Source organism: Notamacropus eugenii, chromosome 2 (genome assembly GCF_028372415.1).
Source record: "Notamacropus eugenii isolate mMacEug1 chromosome 2, mMacEug1.pri_v2, whole genome shotgun sequence".
NCBI classification, from domain to species: domain Eukaryota; kingdom Metazoa; phylum Chordata; class Mammalia; order Diprotodontia; family Macropodidae; genus Notamacropus; species Notamacropus eugenii.
In genome coordinates, this window is record NC_092873.1 from 519,747,399 (window position 1) to 519,764,194 (window position 16,796).

The 16,796-nt window shown below is 38.1% G+C and overlaps 1 protein-coding gene and 1 long non-coding RNA gene across 15 annotated transcripts in view; one reads left to right on the forward strand and one right to left on the reverse strand.

The window, feature by feature from the left end:
- The window catches only part of FGGY (FGGY carbohydrate kinase domain containing), a 537,121-nt gene that overhangs the window by 277,522 nt on the left and 242,803 nt on the right, over positions 1 to 16,796 (forward strand). The window lies entirely within an intron of this gene.
- On the reverse strand, positions 1,148 to 16,650 carry LOC140530233 (uncharacterized). The gene is made up of 4 exons (XR_011975868.1): positions 16,506 to 16,650; positions 14,114 to 14,192; positions 11,836 to 11,995; positions 1,148 to 1,854 (listed from the first exon to the last, which is right to left on the reverse strand). It is a non-coding gene; the product is annotated as an uncharacterized lncRNA (long non-coding RNA).

The window sequence follows — 16,796 nt, forward strand, 5'->3', positions numbered from 1 at the left end:
TGTTTGCTTAGGGAATGCTATAGACAAATTCTACTTAGATATTAAGAAACCATCTGTCAAAGTGCCTCATGCTGTTTGTGTAGCTATGATAGAGACACATGGGTTATAATTGTAGCATTAGGCATGATTAGATCTCTTTAAGTTAGCCCCCAAAAGTTGTTAATGGGTTGCTATTAGCTTAGAAGGGGTTCTCTGTTGGGACTTAGCTGTATCACCAGTGCTTGGCATGTAGTAAGAACTTAATGAATGCTTGTTAACTGAATGGCTCATTAACTGGTGACATGGAAATAAATAATTATTTATGTGCATATGCACATATATGTGCATGTATTTATGTGTATGCAGAATAAACATAGAACATAAACATAAGCAAATACAAAGTGGTTAAATTCAAGATAGTTTGAGAGGGAGGGCATTAGAATTTAAAAGGATCAGGGAAGGAATAGAAAATTGGAGTTGCCTGGAAAGAGGGAATGAGATCCACAGAGACTTCATCAACTACCTTGGATTTTACAAAGATGAAAAGAAGACAGAAACACCAGTAGGTAATGATAGAAAAGCTTGGCTAAGTTCTGTAGGAATGGCAGGAGGGCTAAAGATCAGGGAGCTAAGTTTGAAAGGAAAGCTAAGGATAACAAACTAAAGGGTTTGAAAGAGGGTTAAACTTCATGTGAGAAAACGAAGTAATCAAAGGGCTAGGGCCGTTGCTCAGATAGAGGACATGGTGATAATTCATGACCAGCAACTCAGAGCTGCCCAGTGCTTCGTTTATTTTGGTTTTCTCTGCCAAAGAGAATGGTTTCTGGGCTAGTGGTGATGTAACAAAATGACTAATCGAGAATTGATACCCAAGATGAGTAAGGAGGCAGTTAGGAGACCTTTAATTGTCCTTCAGAAATTCAAGTCACCAGGCTCATATGAACTATCTCCTTAGTTCCAAAAAAAAGCCAAAAAAACTGGCAGAGATGACATTTAAAAGACGGGGAGAGCAAAGGAGGTTGTATGTGATTGGTAAAAGGTAATCAACCATATTTTTTAAGACAACAAAGAATGAAAATTCAGGAAGGGGAATCAACAGCCCCTCTACAATCTAGTCTACTCTTTAAACATCTTTACTATAAGAAGAAACTTTAGAAACCAAGCCCAATCAATCAGTGAACATTTATTTAGTGCCTGTTATGTGACATGCACTGTGTTAGACATTGAGGATATCAATAAAAAATAATTAAACAATTCCTAATGTCAAAACGCTTAGATTTTATCTGGGACAATGGCTAGTTTGCATCTAAGTATATAGGGAATGCAAATATACAGAATAAGTACAAAGTGAGACTTGGTAGTGATGTATAGGTAGTGATATGAAGGATTAAATGTTGGAGGGATTAGAAAATATTCTGATTTTTTAAAAATAACATTTATGTAGAAGATGATGCTTGAGCTTAATTTTTAAGGAAGAGAAGGATTATATGATATGGAAGTACATCCCAGCATGTTTTTTATAATGCTTTTAGGTACTTTACATGGAATTTTTCATTTGATTCTCATAATGACTTTGAAAGGTTCTATCTCTATCCCCATTCTATAATCGAGAAAGCTGAGTCTCATAGAAATCATGTAACTTGCCCAGGATCACACAGTTAGAAAGTGTTTGAGGGAAAATTCGGGTTAGACATTTTCTCCATTACCTTATTTATTATAGCCTAGGATGGAGAACTCATCTTCCTTCTGCATTCCTTCAAGACCATCTTATCCAGAAGATTGTCCTCACCATTGTCCCTACTCTCTCATAGTCAGCTTCTCCCTATGTATGGGATGCTTCCATGATGCCTATGAACACTCCAATGTTTTCTCCATCTGGAACAAAACAAAGTATGCTTGGTTTGACTTCCTGCTAGCTACTAGGCTTCCATCCTATATCTCTCCTCTGTGACTACCATGCCTGAGAAAGCATCTACATCAGGTGCCTCTATTTTCTTCCCTCTCATTCTCTTCTAAACCTTCTACAATCTGATTTCATCACCAAATGATTCATTTGACTGAAGCTGTCCCTCTCCAAAGTTATCAATGATTTCTTATTTGCCAAATCAAGTGGCCTTTTCTCAAGCCTCTTTACATTTGGCACTGTTGATCAGTTTCTCCTGGATGCTCTCTCCTCTCTGAGTTTTCACAAAATTGTTCTCTCTCAGTTCTCCTACCTATCTGACTACTCCTCAGTCTCCTTAGATGGTTCTTCATTCAAGGAAGAGAGAAAAGGCTAATTGTGACCATAGAGTGTGGGAAGGGGATTAATGCATAATAAGCCTGGAAAGCTGGGTTGGGGGCAAGAATGTAAAAAGTTTTAAAAGTCAAGTATAGGAGTTTACAGTTTATCCTAAAAGTCTTAGCCTTGACCCTGTGGGCCCAGAGCACAGAACCAAGGGCACTGAGTGACAATTGTAAAAATACCCATTTGAGCTTGATGCCAGGCACTTCTTAATAATTCAGTCCATCCAACTGGAAAGAGGCTGTTCTGAGTTCTTCCTTACTAGTGATCGTCAGTCAAAGGCTTAGGTATTATAGAGTGGATTATTAGTCAGGCACAGGTTGGGTGCATTGACTTTTGAAGTCTCCTCCATCTCTAAGAATCTGGGCCCTGTGATCCCTCTGAATCAGCATGGGTTCCTTAAGAGCTAGTCATTCCAGACTCACTTCATTTCCCTTTCTGTGCTTGTTAGCTTAATAGACTCAGTGCAGTGCCACACATCTGCTAAAACCAGAGTTTGACAAAGTGTTTGAGAGTTTTTGTCATCCTAGCCTTGTGCACAAGAGAATCGTTGGATGGATGACTGTAATATAGAGTAAGTCTCAAAGTGATTCATCTATGGGCTATAAAGAATGCTAAATAATATTGTTCTTTCCCTTGAGTCTACACATATTACATCAAAAATATCTCTTTCTTCTGTCCCCTTTTTATTTCTAGTCTTTTCTGGTCAAGAACCTCATACATACTCTCACCAGGATAATCGTAATAGCCTTAAAACTACTCTGTCTCTCTCTCATTCTCTCTCTCTCTCTCTCTCTCTCTCTCTCTCTCTCTCTCTCTCTCTCTCTCTCTCTCTCTCTCTCTCTGTATGTATGTGTTTCTACAATTTGTCCTTCACGTCATTCCTTTGCGAGGTGCTGATATTATGCCATTTTCAACCTTTGTGTAGGGTGGGGGCCAAATGAGCAAATTAGTCAAAGAATCCACCCCACCTAAAACAAGTGGTAAGATGCAATTCCTTGATGCATTCATCAAGGTGAAACTATATCTAATTTCTTTGCTAGGTGTGAACAAATCCTGGGCACTTTCCTAGATAAGATAGGAAATCTGTTTGAATTTGATGATGGGTCTGGGCATTCCTTCTGAGGCCTGGGTAAAAGTAGGAGATATTTCAGAATCAAAGACATCTGAACACCAACGGCATAGGACACATTTTGGTGTGAAGTAAGAAAGGAGACATCATTCCTCATTCCCATGGGGAAAGACAAAAGCCAAATACCACTAGCCCCTAAACAATTTCCTCTATTATTTTTTCATGTGAAATCAGATGCTACTGACTAAATTTCCCCCCCTTCCTCTATTTCTTGAGTCTTTTCCTGGAAATCCTTCTTTATCTGCCTATAACAAACATTTTTGTTTAATTCTTTAGTTTTGTTTACTTTAAAGGAGAATCTTATTTCCCTCCAATGGAAAGTAAGCTCTTTGAGGGCAAGAACTGTTTCACATTTGTTTGTTTATTTCCAGCACCAAATACAATGTTGGACACATAATATGTACTTGTTGAATTGAGAAGAATGGTGATCCCTTTGATGCAGCAAAACCTATTCAGTTTGTCAAGAATCATAGATTTAGTAGATGAAGGCATCTTTAGGGTCATTTGATCTAGGCCCCTCATTTGACAGATAAGGAAACTGAGGCCCAGAGAGTCTAAGTGAAGGACTACTTTATTGCTTAATCACTCCAATCTGAACCCCTCAGTGGAGCGATTGCAACCCAACCTGAAAGAAGTAGCCCGTGGACAGAATTAGAACCATGACTCAACATCCCCACTCTGAAACCTATTTCCTTAGATCCCAGCAGGATCTCCCCTGCCAGACAATGAATTGTTTATGCCTTGCCCTCAGCCCTGCAGCTATACCCTTCTACAGGGGTTGTTTCCTTCAATTACAATGTGAGCTTCTTGGGCTCAGGAACTGCCTCAATTTTCTTATTCGTATTCCCAGCACTTAGCACAGTGCTAGGTATGAAGTAAGGATCTAATAAATGCTTTCCATTCCAATGAGAGGCTTGAGAAATGGATCTCTAAAGGTCATCTAAACTCTCTCTCCCATTTTATAGATAAAAGAAACAAACCCAGAAAGTTGAAGACCTCTTGTCCAACGTCAAACAGTAAGTGATAGGGATATGAGCCTTCACTTAAACCTTTCTGGTTTATTTTAAAACTTGTCAATCTTAAATCAAATTTTTTTTTAAATATAGCTCTCGTTATAATTCATTCAGATTTTTAAATTTGGTCCTTAAGTAATGTGTAGTGATGCTCCTTTCCGTGCGTTACTTTTTATAAGATTCTCCAATCATATACACATACTTTATCAACGTTTCATAATTGTAAAGTAATTCTCTTTATTTTCAGGTCTTATTGTTGCTGTCACTGTTGTTTTTTTCCACTACTCTTGGTTTCAATTTAACTACCTGCTTAGCATGAAAATAAAAACTCTAAACCAACAAATGAGTGAAGGAATAAATTATAAAGATTTTTACATGTTCCTGATTCAACATATCCTATGAGGATGAGCACATGTTCATTGGAGGCTAGTTGGATAATGAGAGGTAACATTTAGAAAGTGCTTTAAGGTTTGAAAAGCATGTTATATATATCATCCCATTTGATCCTCCCAACAGCCCGTGAGTTAGGCACTATTATTATCCCTGTTTTATAGATGAAGAAATTGTTTCTCAGTAAAGTTAACTGATTTGCTCCGGGTCAGACAGCCAGTAATTATATGGAGCAGGATTTGAACTTAGGTCTAAAAGATTTGCAGTACAGTGTTCTCTCTACTCCATCATCTAGCTGTCTAGAACCCTTTTTGAAAGACAGTCACATCTGAGAATTATTTTAATATGTTTTCCCTTGGCATAATGCAATGGTTTCCTGTTTGTTAAGACGTAAGTCTTTTTTTAATATTAAAAACACACCTAAAATACTCAAAAAGCTTCTAGGACACCAAATAGATTTTTTGAAAAATCAATACTTCTATCATTTAAATGAATCAGACCCATCTGCATTATTTTCTCTTAAAATAGAGACAGCTTTAAAGATTTAGGGGAAGTGCATTGGCCAATGTATTTTGAATTTTATTCAAGCCTTAAACATTTGGGGCCTCAGGATGGAATCTTTCTAAGTTTAGAAAGCTTTGGCTGTTCACACAACACTTAGGCACTCTGAGCTGACTTGAGGTCTCAAAGGGAGGTGACTTCTACTAGTCGCCTTCTTAGTGATCAGCCCTTTAATCACCCATTATAGAACTGTTAGAAAAAACCCTAAAAACACTTTGGTGCCTTGAGAAATCAATGTATAGGAGGATGGCAAAGTCAACTCCCCTTTGTTTGAAGGCTGACTACTTGGTTTACCTCTCCTGCTGTTTTCCTGTATCATTAACTATCCTACAAAGGAAATAGTTCATTGTTTCAGTGGTCCCTGGTCAAATCTTGATAAATTCTCACTGTACCCATCAATCAGTTGAACAATAATTAAATGTTTACTATGTACCAGGCTCTGTTTCAGGATCTGGAGACACATGAATAAATAATGAAATTATCCTGATTCATAATAGGCTCACATTCTAATGAAGAAGATAGCAAGAATGTATATAAATCTATTCAGCAGAAATATAAAAATTAATTATGATATGATATGAAGTGGTTTGGGAGTTAACAGTTGAAATGATCAAGAAATAGTTGTTGATGTTCAACATGCTTAAGAGAATTAAATGCTGATTAATTTGACTTCAGAGGGATTCTGTGAGATGGAATTAAGGAAGGAGGTCAATCCTGGCATGGAGAACAGTCAGTGTAAAAGTACGGAGAACGGAAATAGAACGTCCAAAGGGAGAAACAGAAAGAAGGCCGGTTTTGCTGGGTTGCATAATGAAGCAGGGCTAATAATGTCCAACAAGAAGGGAAAGGTAGTTCGGGGGCAGGGTAAGGAGGACTTTAAAATCTAAACGCAGAACCCAATCCCCTCTGTGCCTCAGTGGATATGTTCATGAGTTCTGGTGGCTATGCAAATTATGATGAGTTTCTCCAAGTTTCTTAAGGTTGGAAATGAGTGATACTGTATTCTAATCACCAAGCAGGCACTGAAAGGTTTTCCTGATTGTTAGGGTCTAAGCTAGATTGTACTTTGCTGACATAGTTTAAAGAACCCAGAATCACCTCCATCTCAGTGAGATAAAAGTCCATCAGGAAGAGCAGCAAACAGTAGCATGACAGACTATGTTAATGTAGCAGTTTAAAGATTTTGAAGTAATTTACAATTAGGTTTTCATTCATGTGTGTGTGTGTTTGTGTGTGTATTATGTGTGTCTCTACATATGATACATGTGAATGTATGTTGTGTATATATGAATATGTACGTATGTACATTTGTTGTTCATCATTCAGTCGTATCTGATTCTTTATGATGCCATTGACCATAGCATGCCAAGCCTTTCCATTCTCCACTATATTGCAAAGTCTGTCCAAGTCCATGTTCATTGTTTCCATGATGCTGTCTATCCATCTCATCCTCTGCTGTGCCCTTTCCCTTTTGCCTTAGTCTTTCCCAACATTAGGGTCTTTTCCAATGAGTCCTATCTTCTCATTATGAGGCCAAAGTATTTAAACTTCAACTTTAGTATTTGACCCTCCAGTGAATAGTTTGAATTCAATTCCTTAAATTTTGACTGATTTGATCTCTTTGCTGTCCAAGGGACTCTCAAAAGTCTTTTCCAGCAACAAAATTCAAAAATATCAATTTGGTGGAACTCAGCTTTCCTTAGAGTCCAACTCTCACAGCCATACATTGCTACTTGAAAAGCCAGAGCTTTGACTATATGGATCTTTGTTGGCAAGGTGACCCCTCTGCTTTTTAGTATGCTGTCCAGATTTGCCAGAGTTTTCTTTCCAAGGAGCAGACATCTTTTAATTTCATTGCTGCAGTCACAATCTGTAGTGATCTTTGAGCCCAAGAATATATAAAATCTGACACTGCTTCCATTTCTTCTCCCTCCATTTGCCAGGAATGATGGTACTGGTTTCCAAGAGTTTAGTTTAGTTTTTTTTGTTTTTTTGTTTTTTGAAATTAAGCTTGAAACCAGCTTTTACACTCTTCTTTTTCACCCTCATCAAATGGTAGATCTTTAATTCATCTTCACTTTCTGCCATCAGAGTGGTATCATCTGCATATCTGAGATTGCTGCTATTTCTCCTGACATTCTTAATTCTGGCTTTTTGTTTGTCCAGACTGGCATTTTGCATGATATAATCTGCACATAAGTTAAATAAATAAGGTAACAATATACAGCTTTGTCATACTCCTTTTCCAATCTTAAACAAGTCAGTCATTCTATGCTTGATTGCGTCTTGCTTATTGACCCATTTACAAGTTCCTCAGGAGAATACTCTCTTCTCTTTAAGGACCTGGAACATTTTATTGTGATCCATACAATCAAAGGCTTTAGTGTGATCAATGAAGCAGACATAGATTTTTTTCTGAAACTCCCTTGCTTTCTCCATAATCCAATGAATGTTGGCAATTTGGTTTCTAGTTCTGCTACCTTTTCAAATACAAGTGTTCTGGTAATTCTCAGATTATATATTGCTGAAACCTAGCTTGGAGAATCTTAAACATAACCTTGCTGTCATATGAAATGAGCACAATTGTTTAGTAATTTGAGCATCCTTGACATTGTCACTTTTTTGGGATTGGGATGTAAACTGATTTTTTCCAATCTAGTGGCCTCTGTTGAGTTTTCCAAGTTTGCTGGCATATTGACTATAGCACTTTAACAGCATCACCTTTTAGGATTTTAAATAGTTTAACTGGAATTCCATCATCTCCACTAGCTTACTGTTAGCAATGCTTCCTAAGGCCCACTTACCTTCATCTTCAGGATGTCTGGCTCTAGATAAATAATCCTACCATTGTGGTTGTGAGTGATGTTAAGATTTTTCTTTTACAATTCTTTTGTGTATTCTTGCCACTTTCCTTAATCTATTCTGCTTCTATTTATTTCCTACCATTTTTGTCTTTGATGATGTCCATTTTTATATGTAATGTTCCCTTGATATCTCTAATTTCCTTGAAGAGATCTCTTGTCTTTCCCATTCTATTGTTTTGTTCTATTTCTTTGCATTGAACATTTAAGAAAACTTTATTATCTCTCCTTGCTGTTCTCTGAAATTCAGCATTCAGTTAAGGATATCTTTCTCTTTCTCCTTTCCTTTTACTTTCCTTCTTTCCTCAGCTATTTGTGTGTGTGTGTGTGTGTGTGTATATATATATATATATATATATATATATATATATATATATACACATATACATATGTATATATATATACACATGTACATATACATATTTTATATGTACCTGTGTATCTACACACATATACACATTTATAATATAATCCCTTGAAAAATTCACATATATATTCAAATATACATGATATTAAGTTTCAATTAGGTTAAATATGGTAATAGATTTCAAATCAATGGAAATATTGAGTAATAATCCAAAGACTGTGATCACTTCAAGGAATACTTTATCCATACCAATAGGGAACTAGCTGTACACATAACCTCCTTTGATTATTCCATTGCTTTCTACTTAAGTAGTCTAATTGGTGTCCATATAACCTCTAAATATCTTTCTCCTGAATCCCACTCTCAATAATTTCACCTCTAAAGCAAAGCCACCTGTGTAGCACCTGAAAAATCTAAGGGTGATTCTCTGGTGCTATCAGCTCAAACTCCCAATGGTGTGCCTCTACTCAAAATTATCAACCAAGAAACAGTTTAGTCAGTTATCTTTAAGTAGCTTTAAGAAAGGGGTATTTTTAAAGGCTGTTTGTAGAAAATATGTCCCCAAAGTCTGTGACACACCAGTACTCTCTCATAAGTATATACAGAGCCCAGCACAAAGCAGATAGGTACCCCACTCTCTTGGTTGATCCAAGGCATTTTCTCCCATTCATAGGATGCTCAAAAGTTTCCACTTAAGTAGGGCATAGTTTCTTTGCTGGACACTCTTGAGATGCCACGAATCTAACTTTCACTCTGACCTTGACTCATAAGCTAAATGTTGCTGTCAAATGACATAGAGATCCAACTAGGACACCATTGGGAAGATGGGAAGTGCAATGTTCTCCAGACTCTCCAAAGCTTCTAAGGTTCTTTTTGGACCAAAGTATGTGGGAGTGGGAGGAGACCTCAGGTAACATTGTAACCCTGGCTAGTCCTTCTCCTATGTGCTTCTTCCTTAAACGTTTTACTGGAATATAATACTGAGTTCTGGTTCTACCTCTAATTCTGACTCCAGTTCTAACTTGCTTGTTTTTTTGTGGCTGACTCCTAGGGAGAAGCCAGGTTTCCTAGCCTGTCCCTCTTATCTTTACTCTCTGGTTTTCCTGGCACTTTTCAAATTCCAGCTAAAATCTCATCTTCTATAAGAAACATTTCCTGATCTCCCTTAATTCTAAGTACCTTAACTCTGTTAATTATTTCCAGTTTATCCTGCATATAGCTTGTTTGTATTTAATTCTTCTCTTTTGCATGTTGTCTTTCCCATTAAACAGTGAGATCCTTGAAAGTGGGAATTATCCTTTGCCTTGCTTTGTATCCCCAGTGCACATAACTTTTCTACAGCTTATAACCTTAAAAAATTTCCTTTAGCATTGAGAAGTTAAGGGACTAAGCTAGAGTCACACAGCAAATGTTAAACTGAACTCAAATATTCCTCTTTTCACCTTACTGTGTACAACATTTCTTCCTTAACCTTAACTCTGCCAACCCATTTCAGTGCAATTCAGCACTTCTGTTAAGGGCCTAATGTAGAGGGGAACACCATCCTAGGTACTGACCTAGATACAAAGTTTAGGTAAGACACTAGAACTTATGGTAAATACTGTAAAAACAGCAAATACAGGGGGAAGGGATATCGCAAAGTTTACAAATAACTAGAATATATATTGATACATGGAAAGTGCTTTTTTAATGAATAAATAAAATACTGTTCAATGCCTATAGAAAAGAGGTCATAATGAGTTTGTGAAAGGAGTAGCAAATTGGAGATGGCTTTCTACAGGAAGTAGAGTTAAAATTTGCTAGGATAATCAAGAAGCAGTAGCTGTATTGCTATTTCTGCCTCCCTGCTTTGTTCCTGTGCATTCCCACATGGATGCCCTCCCCCTCTGATCCTTAGACTTGAACTTTTATGTCTGCTCTTTTCCAAGGCAACTTAATTAGAGGATGTCACTTTTTCTTGTGGTAACATATTCTCATGCACAGCAGGACATTCAGCAGATATGAAGGGTTCATTGAAGGGTAAAGCTAGTGGAGGTGTTTCTAACATTACCACCACCCTCCTTACTTTCCCCCTCCATCTTTTATGATTTCTGGTACCTTGGTATAGGACTTTTCTCTCAGTTAGCACTGGGACCCATTTGGGAAGCTGACGTTGACATTTATTGATGGAACTCTTCTTTGGGTGATATTTGTGTTGTTTTCCTGAAGTCCTTCTCCAAAGCCTCCTTTTGGTGTATAAGTGACCCTGGATTTTTGAAGGCTATGTCAGCAAGGACAAGTTCTGGCTGTTCCTAACAAGATTGAAAGGCCATCTTGTACTAGTCTAGTGATTGACTGACTGTGTCTCTTTTTTAAGGGTTAGTCTAAATTAGATGAGTGTCTCATCAGATGGTTGGCTTCATGGTAAAGAATTCTTTAAGGCATAGCAGCCCACAAGTATCATCTACTAAGCCAGGGGTTCTTAATATGGAATCTGTGGTTAGATTTCAGGGAGTATATGAATTTGGATTGGGAAAATTGTGTGTGTGTATGTGTGTGTATTTCCATATAATCGCTTTTATTTTATGTATCTTATTTTATGGATTATGAAACATGATTCTTAGAAGAAGTCTACAGGCTTTACCAGACTGCCAAACGTATCCATGACATGAGAAAGATTAGAAACCTTATCTAAGTTAAAGGATCATAGATTAAGAAGGAGCCAGGAGTACCTTAGAGACCATATAGTAAAGGAGTTGATCAAAATCATATGGAATACAAGTATCACCCAAGGTTCTCTATCTCTGAGGCCTGATCTGTATTCACTATTCCACACTGTGGAATACATCTATTAATAATACATATACATCTATGAAACTTCCTAATATATAATGTTATTTCATTGGTCTTTCTTGGATTTACCATTCCATGGCTGTGGTCAGCAACTGTCACTTGAAATCATGTTGCTCTCACCCATGTTTCGAGCACGAGGTCCTCTGGCCACCCTTCTCCCAAGTGTATGCTCTATGGAGATTATGAGGAACTCAGAAACTTGCAATTCAGATATGCCATCCATTGTTCAATATGGGCAGCCTGCCTTCAGTCCCTAATACTATTAGTTCTATCTGGAGCTTAGGCGTTAGGAAACAAAGTGCAACCCATAGCTGATATAGCCTGCCTCCATTCGTCACACTTGCATTGAGTCCTGGACATCCCCTGGAACCGCCATCTGTAGCTACAACAGTAGGCTGGTTCTTTTTACAAAGTACCTGGGTTTTGAGATTCCAACCCCTCATGTTGAATATGAATATTCATCTTCCTGGGAAATCCTTCTGACTCTGTTTCTTTTGAACAGTGACTCTGGTCTGAGCTCCAATTAGAACGTGAACTTCTTGAGAGCAGAGACTGGATTTTGCCCTTCTTTTGTGCCTAGAAAACAGTAGACACTTAATAAATGCTTGTTAACCCAACTAAATACCAAATGATAAAATTAAACTTCTTAACACAAACAATGTGGCCTATTTTTCCCATATCACCAACAGTAGCATTGCACATCCCCTGAGCTACTTCTGAAATGAGCCTTCATACTTACAGGCTACTATGTACCAAGACATAATGTTCTAAGATCCAAACAGGTTCCTATAGATTCTAATACATATTGTAATAATGAATCTAATACCACCAAGTTTCAGCAAGGTCTAATTTACTTTGTTGTGTTAAGATATCTAATTCTCCTTGTTTGTAACTAGTAATAAATTGGTAGTAAGGTATGCTCACAAGATATCTGAATACAGGTTCTTTTTTTTCTTGTTGCCTTGGTAGATATTTTCTCATACATTGCAGGTTATATCCTTTGTTAGTCATCTTCTTAACTTGCATCAGTTATTTTCTATAATATTTGCTTTCCATGTCTTGTGGGAATGCAGATTTATAGATGGATGGGACCTTGGAGGTCATTGAGACCAATTCTCTCATTTTATAGCAGATGAAACTGAGATGCAGAGAAATTTAATCACTTGCCCAGGGTCGCACAAGTAGTAAGTATCTGAGGGGAATTTAAATTCAATTCTTCCTTAATCCACTTCCAGCTTAAAGCCCCATGGATCAGATTTGCAAGATTCTTGGAATATATATATTATAACAACCTTACTTGTGTGTAGATTATTGAAATAAAAAATGTGGCTCACAGGTTACGTAAGTTGGCAAGATCTGGGGTCTGAACCACCTGAGCAGAGAATATGAAAAGGACCCTGTCTGCACCATCAGTTGGCGCAGGGTAACTGAGGATGGGAAATCTCACCAACTTCCAAGCACCAAAAATACCACCAGTCTCCAAGAGTGGTAGCAAGCTAGAAGTGTCGCTATTATCCCCTCTTCAGTCATTTCTTGTATAAGGGTATGAGAAGGATCGCTGCTTCCCTGACTCCTCTTTAGAGAGAAGGCAACTCTTAGCTTATACTCTCCAGCTTAGCTGCTCCCCCCAAAATGTTAGTTATACAAATGCTTATAACACATAGCAAATAATAAGTAAACCCATTTATCCAAGTAAAAGAGCAAACAAGAACTGGAAAAAACCCTATAGATTGAAATGTTTCGGAAAATGTAGTAGAGTAAATGAATTAGATGGTAAGTATGATGCCAGATAAAACTGAGAGAAGGAACAATTTCATACAAGGGGAGGTCTTCTCTAAACGGTCTCTAGAATTGCACACTTTGGATGTTCCATTGGAAGTATAATGGGTTGGACCCCTATACATGTCCCTAGCTTGGTGGGCTATGGTCTTCTATTCGAAGTCTTTCTCTCTCCACAGTCTCCTATTAGCCCCAAATTCTCTTGGCCAATACAGACTTATATCTCCCTCTAAAACAAGCAGAATTACCCCAGAATGGAGTGAAAGCTGACTTAAACTTTTCTCCCAAGCTAAAACTTTCAGACCCTCACTAAAATCAGCCAGCTTTCATACCATTGCGCAGGAAGGAGGCCCATCATTCCTATGTTGTAAACTGTAGTCCATAAGTCTAAATCTCTCTCTCAGACACTGTCTGGTTTATGATCTATTCTTCCCCCAAATCAGACTTTTTCCATCTGAAGGCTTTCCTTTGGATTGGCAGCAGTGATCAAAACATGATGTGAGTCTTTGAGTTCCTCTCTTTCTTGCCCAGGACTTCATAATCCATAGTAATGGTTCCTGGGTTCTTTCTGGTTATATCAAATAGAGCACAATTCAAATAATGTCTTCTGGAATTATTGAAGTGCTATATAAATATCAGTTTTATTATTATTACAATAATTATTATTATTTACATGAAGTACTAGGACCTCATTATTAACAAGTCTCAGAAAATTCTCTCATTTCCCAGACCTATGTCAAAAGGAGACAATAGACTGTCTATTGTTCATGTGAGATGCACATTGGGCTACCTCAGTAGGTAGTCAATAATTACCACGATTTGTCTTTTTTGTTTGGCTATTGAGAAATTTTGTGTAATGAATAGAATGGTAGACTAGGGAGCCAGACAACCAATAAGCATTTATTAAATACTTACTATTGCTCCAGACACTGTTCTAAGTACTGGGATATAAAAAGAGGCAAAATATAGTTCCTGTTCTCAAGGAGCTCGCAGTCTAATGGGAGAGACAAGAAAATAACTTTGTGTAAACAAGGTATCTAAAAGATAAATTGGCTATCACCGATAGAGAGGCTAGATTTGCCCAACATATCTTAATTTCCCCTCAAATGCCATGATGCCCAGCTATCACCATTATTTCCTGGATTTATGAAGAATTCTGATTGATCCCTGAGGATCAATCCAGTTCAATCTCAGCATCCTAATTTTTAGAGTCAAAGGGGATCCCAGAAATTATTTAGTCTGACCTGTGCTTGACCAAGAGTCTCCTCCATAAAATCTCATAGAATTCACTGTCCATTCTCTACTTCAGGAGTACTTATTGTGGGTGTGTGCCTGCGTGTGTGTATGCATTTGTCATGTGTGTGTGTATGTGTGTGTGTGTGTATGTATGTATTATAGACTTTGCTGGCAGTCTAGTGAAATGTATAGACCCCCCTTCTCAGGATGTTTTAAAATTCATAAAACAAAACACATAATATTACAAAGAAAACCAATTAGATTGAAATACAGTTATCAAAATAAACTCTTTAAAAAAAGTTGACAGAAAAACTGCCAATGATGGGAGGCTCATGACTTCTCGAGGCAGCCTACTGGGCAGTGACGCTTTAGCGAGCCCTTTCAGGAAGCTTTTGAGATTGTCTTTTTTTGTCCTTGCCTTTTTGTTTCAGAGACTCTGGCCTTGGGAAACTTGTTCCAAAGGAGGCACCCCGGCAAACATCCTGTGCTCCCTTCCTCTCCAACTTTGCTGGAAAGATGTTTTATTCAGTCTGGGGCCCGTTTGACCATTCTGAACTCCCTCTGCCTCCACGCTCCCTTTGGGAGCTGCTTCTTGTGGCCAGTTTTAATGGAAGGGATGGCTGGTGACATTCCCGGGCTTGGAGCCAGACTCCCATTTAATTTTGTTTGAAGACTGTTTGGCCTCCCAGATGCTGTTTCCAGAGATGGAGTTTTTATAAATGAAGAAATTGAATTTTCTTTCATTTATAAAAACTCGGAGCTCCTACTGTCTTATCACTTGGGCAGTTTTCCCAAAATCTGCAAGAAAATCCACCATAAGTGACCCAGATGAAGACCTTAAGGGGAGGAAAGTGATGGTATCATTTTGGTTAATCTTCCCCCATTAAAATCCCCATGGCAACTTGAGGGAAGGAGGAGGGGCTTGCCCTAGCATTCTGGCCAAATGCCATCTCCACAGATCGTCTTCAGGCCCATGGATTCAGCTTTCGCTGGGGCCAGCTAAACTCAGTGGGAAGGTATTTGTCTTCATCATCTAAAACAGTTATTAATTTTCACTTTCCCCAGAGTTAGCTGTTTACTTGGTACTAGAAGAGAGTCTCCTATATATGGTTTTAAAAAAAAGACCCTCCAAAACAATCTCTGATCTGTCTTGGTAGAGGCGGGGCATGGAGTTATGGAATACTGCTCCTGGAACTTAATAGATATGCAACCATGGGACAATCACTTAAATCTTCTGAGCCTCAGTTTCCTAAACTATAAAATGGGAATAATATCGCACAGGGTTATTGTGAGAATTAAATAGGATATTTGTAAACCTTGAAGAGCTATTATAAATGTTATCTATCTCATCATTATCATTAATGGAATCTTTTAATATTATAACATATATGTATACATAAAAGTATGTCAACATATATATGTACATATACATCTATTTATATGTGTATGTATACATATGTGTATATATATATGTATGTATACACACACACATATACATATCTCCTAAGTGAGATGGTTCAACAACTCAGTGATTACAAGTGCTGGATCTGGAAACAGAAAGACAAATTATCACTTCTATTTGCTTTAGTTTCCTCCTATGCAAAGTAAAGCTAACAACAGGACCTACCTCCCGGGGTTGTTGTAAAGATCAAATGAGATGATATTTGTAAAAAGTGCTTCCCATCTCTCCCTTCCTGTCCCAACTTGGGCATGCATTCTTTTGAGCAGTGAGCATCAATTCACCTGGCTCACTAAATCTGGTTAGCCCCACACCAGATCCTGCTTCATATTCCATCTCTCCATTCACCCTGGCAGTCTTGTCCTCTGCCTAGCTCCTTCCAAACTAGCATCATAGATTCAAGGCTAGAAGGATAGTCAGAGGTGATCAGATCCAACCCACTCACTTTATAGGTGCGTAAGCTGGGGCTCAGAGAGTTTGTTCAAGGTCACACAGCTGGCAAATGCTGAGATAGGATTGGACTTGGATCTTCCTGCCAACAGGAAGGGGATACCCTTTAACACATAGCAGCCCTTTTGGAACATCACCCTCTCTACCCTCCAAAAACCATACCTCCAGTCTTCAGGGGAAGTTAAGCCATCTGGCCTTGGCACTCTCACCCTGGGACAGAACTGCCTCTCATGGTGAATGACTGATTGGAAAGTCAGCCACTTGCCATACTGAGCCAACCTTGTACCAGACAATGCTTCTCATTCCTTCCACCTCTCTAACCTGGGTATCCTGACGTTGGCCCAGCTGATGTTTGTGTACCCTTCTCCTTTGTTTTCTACCTCTTGCTTTGGGTACAGTAATTAAATTAATACTATTGTTACTTCTGGGAAGGGAATCATTCTACTTCCCTGT